The 8,136-nt window shown below is 46.8% G+C and overlaps 1 long non-coding RNA gene across 1 annotated transcript; it reads right to left on the bottom strand.

The window, feature by feature from the left end:
* Positions 1-1,524: 1,524 nt before the first annotated feature.
* On the bottom strand, positions 1,525-7,629 carry LOC141276090 (uncharacterized). The gene is made up of 4 exons (XR_012325031.1): positions 7,527-7,629; positions 3,662-3,757; positions 1,881-2,009; positions 1,525-1,790 (listed from the first exon to the last, which is right to left on the bottom strand). It is a non-coding gene; the product is annotated as an uncharacterized lncRNA (long non-coding RNA).
* Between the last annotated feature and the right edge of the window lie 507 nt (positions 7,630-8,136).

Genomic DNA, 8,136 nt, shown 5'->3' with positions numbered 1-8,136 from the left:
ACTACAGACGGACTGAGTGACTATCATATTTCTAGAGGTTGGGGCTGCCATCTTCTACTGTAGACATCAAGAGCCATCACAGTGTGTGTCTTGCTGTGAGCACTTTCCTACATTATCTCATTGAACAAAATGCTCATCTGCCTGGGAGTTCATTTCACAAGTGTTCAGCTTGAGATGTACATTCAAGTAGACATGTCATTGAGCATAACTAATATCTGCAAGATGTTTCATGATTTACAAGGAAGTTCACATGCATTATCTTTTTTAATTTCACAGCTCAGTGAGGTATGCAAAAGCAGTATTACCATCCTCATTTAGCAGATTAAAAAGTTGAGGTTAAGTGATTGCACTTGGTCCATAAAACACACTTAATCCCAGCCCTCTAGAGCTATGTAATCTACTGAGAGCGAAGATGCTAAACAAATAAACACGCAAAATATCCATGATTAAAAATTGAATAAAGGCTAAAGGCTAATAATAAAGAACAAGAAATTACAAGAGAGAATGATAGGTAAGAGCTAATTTAAATCAGGGGGCAGGGAGGACACCTGTAAGGCAGTGACACAAAGAGTTGAGAGAGAGGTACTTCCCTGGTGGCGCAGTGGTTAAGGATCCGCCTGCCAATGCAGGGGACACAGGTTCGTTCCCTGGTCCGGGAAGATCCCACACACCGCAGAGCAAATAAGCCCGTGCGCCACAACTACTGAGCCTGCGCTCTAGAGCCCGTGAGCCACAACTCCTGAGCCCACGTGCCACAACTACTGAAGCCTGTGCGCCTAGAGCCCGTGCTCCACAACAAGAGAAGCCACCGCAATGAGAAGCCCACACACCGCAACAAAGAGTAGCCCTCGCTTGCCGCAACTAGAGAAAGCCCGTGTGCAGCAACAAAGACCCAACGCAGCCAAAAATAAATAAATAAAATAAGTAAGTTTACTAAAAAAAGAAAAGAGTTGAGAGAGGAAGCCAGCTGAAGAGTCGGGAAGACTCCTGGTCCAGTGGTCTCTCCACTGGCAAAACACACACCTCTGGTGGTGACAAGCTCCATCTGTGAAGAACATGTGCCACTGCCCTTCCTGTAAGATTCCTGAGCTTGTTCTAACAGCATCACAACTAGAATAGTCCCTTCTCCTGGGTCATCTGGGCAGGCAGAGATCAGCCTCCACACCTCCGTCAGTGCACTGAGCATGGGATGAGTCTCCCTTTCCTCACCCCGTCCTTCTTTTCCTCGCTTATTGGTTGTGGAGAGGAAGCTATTGTTAGTCCGAGAAAAGAACCGACATTGTTGGTGTAGTCGGGCGCTGAACGTGGGTGTCAGTGAAAGTAGAGCTTTAATAATAACCGCCGCTGGGCTTCCCTGGTGGCGCAGTTGTTGAGAGTCCGCCTGCCGATGCAGGGGATGCGGGTTCGTGCCCCGGTCTGGGGAGATCCCACATGCCGCGGGGCGGCTGGGCCCGTGAGCCATGGCCGCTGAGCCTGCATGTCCGGAGCCTGTGCTCCGCAACGGGAGAGGCCACAACAGTGAGAGGCCCGCATATCGCAAAAAAAAAAAACAAAACCAAAAAACCAAAAAAATAATAACCGCCGCTAACAATTACCAAGTGCTCAGGGCGCCTCATCGTTGTGCCGAGCGCTGTACGCGTGTGGACTCCGCTGCCCCTCACTGCATCACTGCCGGGGAGGTACAGTTATCACCATCTCTGAGGAAGCTGAGGCAAGGCCACGTGGATAGCAAAAGGTAGAACCAAGAATCCAAGCATTTAATCCCCTGCTCTGCTGCCCCTCTGCCTGGCCTGTAAATTACACAGAAACCCGCAGCAGGATGATTTATTGAGATAACTAATTTGCACCGCATTTTCAAAGCTTTTTCCTTTCCTGCTCACCTCTCTAGTTTCAAGAAGTTAGTGAGGCCATTTATATGTCCCTCTCTCCATCCTCCAAGCAGAAGAAGGAAGCTACTGCAATGCTTTCTCTCGTCTTTTAGGGAACTGGATCTCACTGAAGAGGTGCTGCTGGGAGAGAAGAGAGGAGTGAGTCTGAGGCAGCCAAGAGAAGGAGGAAGCTCGGGAGGCCGGTGGGGAGGGGTGGGCGGTAAGGACTGGACACTCGGGCCACCTCCGCACAAGTTCCCCGAGGACCTCCGTGCACGTACAGAGCCTTCAGTGCCTATGCAGACGTGGCCCGTCGGGGTGTGGGCAGGAAGCTCAGCAAGGGAAGACCAGAGGCCTGGCCTCTTCTCCAGGCACCAGCTAGGCCTCCTGGATTGTTGATCAACCTCTGCTGGCGGCAGTGGTGGAACGGGGAGGAGCCCTCCAATGACGGCTTCGAATAATAAATTTATCTCCAGATGGAGATGGGGGAGGGTGCTTCAGAGCCAGGGTTAATTTAAATTTTAACTTTAATTAAAATTAAGTTAATCAAATTAAAATTTGAATTTGAAGAAAATGAAGAAACGGATATTTCCTACATGCCTGGGTTTGTGGCTTCATATTCATGCTTGCTACGAATACCATCAGTCTCACAAAATCACCATTCTCCTAGAGCGCATATTCTCCCCTGAAAATTCACAGGCCTCAGAACCAAAACCAATGCCGGGAACCTCTGTACCATCTCCTCTGGCTCTCCGTCCGCTCTGCCTGGGCCAGCAACTAGATCTCTAATCAGGGATTCTTCCAACCAACTTGCTACTGCCGGCCCAACGGTGCTGAAGGGCATTCAAATGGCAGGTGTTCAATAAAAACTTGTTGGTTATTTAAAAGCACTCCTTTTAAAATCGCCCCAAAACTATCAAATCTATGCATGTCTCTATTCTTGCATAATTTATCCACTGCATCCTTATGTGACCTTTTTTAACTAATTGTTGCACTTCTCACATACCTTTTTCCTACATGTGTATCTTTATCTTCTGTTAAATGCGCCTCCCCCTCTTTTTTTTTTTTTGCAAAGCTCTAGCCTCAAGATCCTGACATGAATTTCACGACACATGTCCGGGAGAGCAAGTTTGCTCCCTCTTCTTCCCCCACTAACCTACCAGCCTAGTTCACCAGCACCTGCGCACTCTCTGAGGGGCTGCACCATGCGTGCTAAGGTGCTGCCAATGCCCCAGCCTCGGAGGGCAGGTTGGAAGGGTTGCCAGGCTCTGCTTGGCCTCTTGTCCAGCTTTTAGTGAACCAGGTCCAAGAACGAGCAGCCCCTGACGACCGCAGAATGCCAGGCCTGCCATCTGCGTGGGCCTCATAGCAGAGTCTCCTTGAAAAGAAACAGGTGCCCTCATTCCAGGGCATCAGAAAGTCAGGCTGCAGCCCAAGAAAAACAAGGCCCGCAAGGTTACCTCAGAGGATCTAACTCACTTTGTCACTTGGCCCTGTTAGACGCGTTTGCAGGGGGAGCCCTGTGTGGGAAAGAGGGCTGAGTTCATCAGATGCAGGAGCTGAGGGGCCTCCTGAGAGGCAGGAAGGGAGAGAAGAGGAGGACGACGTATTTCCCGTATTTCCAAATGTGGGTGGAGCTCATCTTCCAGGGAAGGAAAATGTGCATAATGTGGTGTTATTCTTGAGCCTGAAAATGATTGCACGTGGGAATCATAACCCAATTAGATGGGCAGGTCCGTGGGCTGACCTGGAGCCAGCTGACCCCAGTTCACACTGCAAGTTCTGCTACTTACCAGCTCGCTGACCTTGGACAATATCCTCCACGTCTCCCCACCTCTAGGCTTCTTAACCTTCCAGTCCATCCTCGACACTGCTGCAGATTTATCTTCCTTCAACACAAATTTGACCAAGTCACTCTCCTACTCAGTACCTTTCTTTTACTCCCCCTTGCACCCGGGATAAAATCCACCTCCTGGCCAGCATGGTAGATAGCGCTCTGGGATGCAGTGGCCTTCCCACGGGCCTGTCCCCTCCTCACCCCTGCACTTACACAACACAGAAATGCTGTGTGTGGGCTGTGCTGTGTGTTCCCCCAGACTCTTGCCTTTGCTTCTGAAGTTCTACCAGGAGAAACCCGCCCACTGTTCACCGGTTTGGTGAACCATTCGCATTAGTGACTCTCTGCTGAGAAGCCTTCCTAACCAGCACCTCTGAACAAAGGTCCTCAAGCCCTTTGTGCACAGCTAATGGCCGTGTAAAACCTGTATTGCAATCATGTGTTTCCATGGAGGGTTGCCAGATTTAGCTAATAAAAAGAAGGGTAATAATAATGATAGGATGCCCAATTATTTTTTTAGTATATATGGGACATATTTTATATTAAAAATCTATTCGTTGTTAACATGAACCTCAGATTTAGCTGGACTTACGTTTATATGGATTGTCCCTACTGGACCGAGTCACAAGAGGGTGGAGACTGACGAGACCTATCAATACAGCCTTGGTACACACAAAATGACCGGCAGGTGCTTGATAATCTTTATTTACCTTACATGATTGGCACCTGGAGTTTCTAGACAAGTTATTCGTTTTACAGGCAAATGAATAAACACGGCATTAATTTTTTTCTTTGCCTTTTAACATTAGGTCGCCTTTTGAAGGCTAAGCGTTGCCCCACGCACAATTCAGACTGCAGTTTCTGATGTTCAATTCTGATGTTCAGAACTGCAGTTCTGCACTTTTCCAGACCCAACCTGCAATGAACACTGATAGACGATAGATGGCGCAATGGACTAACGTACTGGCCTTCCGCCCCGCTGCGGGAGGCGGGTAAGAAAGAAGGCGCAGCGCTGCCGCAGAGCCCTGCGTTATTGATTGCAAAGCTGCCGCAGAGGTGGGAGGATCCCGCCGCCATCTCGCCAGGTCTCCCGCAGTATCCGGGATGTCCCTTCAAGATGCTTTCCACTCCCTGCCAAGTCCCTTGATGTGGGAGGAGAGAGCTGTCTGTCGCACACATTATTTTTCTCATTCATAGGAAGATTGGACCTCTCCATAGAATTATTTTAATTCACATTGTCACTGTGAACAGTGGCACCAAAGAATAGCAGCTGTCCTTTTTGAAGACCACCGCCTTTTAAATCGACATCTACGCTTAAATATTACCGAGTGTAATTAAAAGGCAATAAAATCGTGTGGGGATGGGATGAGGGTGTTCATCACTCAATTATAAAACATTCTTTTATAAATAGATGAAACAGTTGAAAATAAATAGATGAAAATACTTGGGATGTAAAATAATTTCGTTATATTGATGTGTGAGCGCGGCTACGTTTTCAGCCCCATTGTAACCGGACACCTACCTGCACATTCTAACTGAAAGGAGGTGCTCTGAAAGTAAACCGTGGGTGGGGTCGCCGTGCAAGTCACGATTGGCATCCCTCACTGCTAACAGTAGAGGGCGATAATCCATTCGGACAAAAAGGAGAATCATGCGCACAAACGATACCTTTACGCAGCCAACATTTTATTGTAACAGGGAACTTAAAATCTATCTTCACCAAAAAAAAAAAAAAAAAATCTATCTTCACTCACCAATCCTTTTATTGACCCAATGCCTCTTCTTAGAATCCGGGTTTGCTGGTTAGAGGGCTGTATTATTTCCTTTCTTTGCAAACCACACACACATAATGCATCCTCTGTATTGTCTCACTGGGTTTCCTTACTGAGATGAGAATTTAAAGACAGTACAAAGCATCTTGACTCAAGAATCCTTCTAGATGCTGTACTGATAACCATCAAATATAATTCAGCAATGCTTTTAAAATAGACTTTCCTTCACTGAGTCTTTCCAAAGCATTAAGCTGAAGTTTTATTGGTAGCACATCCCTCTTTCTTTGTGTACTGGTGTATCACTAGTTTTAATAATATCTGGTCAAACTGTGTAATTACCGGAAAACAATCAATTGGAACTAACAGGTTAGGAAAGAAGCAAACAACACACTGTGGGCCCACTAAACAGTAGCCTGTGCAGTGCCAGCCGCCAGCCCTCGATGAGCTGTGGCCATCAGTCCACCTCTTAGCTCAGGCTGCTGTAAAGAACACCATAGACTGGGTGACTTCCAAGCAACAGAAATTTATTTCTCATAGTTTGGGAGACTGAAAGTCTGAGATCAGGGCCATGGTCAGGTTCTGGTGCGGGCCCACTTCCTGGTTGAAAGACAGCAGTCTTCTCACTGGACACTGACACGAGGAAAAGACGGGGAGAGCTCTCTGGGCTCCCTACCACCATCACATTGAAGGTTGGATTTCAACACATGAATTTGGGGGAGCACAAACATTCAGCCCATTACAGTCAGTATGCTTCACAAAGAAAATGGGTAGTTAATCTGGCCCATCACTCTCACGGAGGTCATTTTCAAAAGCTTCTGCTTGAATTCAGGAAATAGTCATTGTTTTTAAAAAAATAAAAATAAAAAATACATACTAATCATCTACCACTTAGCCAAATCCACATGCAACGTAATTGAGTCCTTGTGAAATCACATGCCATCCTAACTTAAGACCTGGCAGGACAAAACTGAGCTCCTCTCACCCCCAGTGGGGCTGCCAGTTGACGAAGTTCATCCACAAAGGCCTCCCCACAGTGAGTCCGTGTCAAATTTTCAGAGTGTGGAAAGCAGCTCTTCAGTCCTGGCTGCTGGAATGCCATCTGTGTCCCCTTCCAGTCACACAGACACTGTCCTTACCAGCCCCTCGGATTTTATGTCCAAACTTAGTATATCCAACTGCAGCAAGAATTTTAGTCCCGAGACTCAGGTGCACAAGAAATATATATTTTTAGAATCCCTTAAATCAAGTTAAATGTGACTCCAAGTCCCCCTTCCACTGAGTTGATGGGCAGTTGAATCATTATCATTACCGGGCACCTGCTCTGTCCTGATTTGTATCAGGGTTCCAGGTTCCTGCAGCTCACAGGCCACACTGTCCCAGCCCCTGTGGTTCCTTGGGGTCTAAAGACCTCGCTTGGGGCATGAGAATCATTGGTGAGCTGCAAGGTCCCACCTCTGGGGCCCAACCTCTCTCGCTAGGGACACTCTGGGGACATCCTGCCCTCTTTTCAGCGCACAGACAAGGAATGGCAAGCAGCCCCACCCTCACAAGACCTCTGACCAGTCGCAAAGGGAACTCTCTCCCGCATCACCCAGCTGCCTCCAAAGGTACTCCTCCCACTCTAGGGCAGAATTTACCTTAAACAGGAGCAGCTGTGACCCGCCTTGGCCCCAAGGGGCGGTAAAAACAATTTGTGGATTGGCGCTGAATGGAAATGAGTTGTTTTAATGTGGACAAAACAATTTTAAAGATTCAAAGCAGCTTTCATCAAGAATAGCCTGTCTTTTCTGGACAGTTATAAAAAGAGGAGGGATGGATACTTCCCTACGATGGAGAACACGGAGCCTCTGCTGTTGGGCTCTGCAAGCATCTCCACATGCAGGCAATTCATCTTGTTAACGAGCATCTCCAGCTCATACATTCCTTCCATCCCACCTCTAATTAAGCGAGTGCATTAAATTTTCAGTATCAGCGATAAATGTCCCTCCAGCGCAAGAAATTTCTATTATAGTTGTATACCTTTTCTACTATAGAAAAGAAATAACTCACAGTTACATGATTCCAGTGTTGGCTTTGAGTAAACGAATATGGGAGCAACTCAGAAAGGAATCCGAAGGAAGTATAGTGATGGGAAAGAAGGCTGGAACTCACAGCCCCCTGGGAGCAGAAGGGTAGGTCCTGGTCAGCGAACCGCTTCCGTTAGGGAGCTCATTATTTCACAAGACAGTCCATGCCATTATGACAACCCTCTGCAGCAACACTGGAGAGTAGAATGTTCTGCAACGATGGAAAGATTCTATAATACAGAGTTTGCTCTTACAGTGTGCTTGCTACTGGGAGCTTAAAATATGGCTAGTGTAACCAAGAAACTGAATTTTAAATTTACTTAACTTTGGTTAATTTAATTTAAGTTTAAATAGTTGTATGTGGCTAGGGGCTCCCATGTTGGACAGCACATCTCTGCGGTCTTTTTCTCTTTTAATCTATGATTTGTACCTCATCTACTTTCGTAAAAGTTCTAAAATGGATTACCAAAAAAATCAAGCGTAGCATGAAATGGCAAAATTGAAAAAAATTTCATAATAAAAGAAGAAAGTCATTCTGTAAAAGAGAGCCGAAAAATAGTGTTCCCAGACACATGGAATGAGTTAGTCATTGC

The sequence above is a fragment of the Tursiops truncatus genome, chromosome 12 (genome assembly GCF_011762595.2).
Source record: "Tursiops truncatus isolate mTurTru1 chromosome 12, mTurTru1.mat.Y, whole genome shotgun sequence".
Classification (NCBI taxonomy): domain Eukaryota; kingdom Metazoa; phylum Chordata; class Mammalia; order Artiodactyla; family Delphinidae; genus Tursiops; species Tursiops truncatus.
The sequence above is the reverse complement of the archived record's forward strand: the minus strand, read 5'-3'. Positions and strand labels throughout refer to the sequence as shown.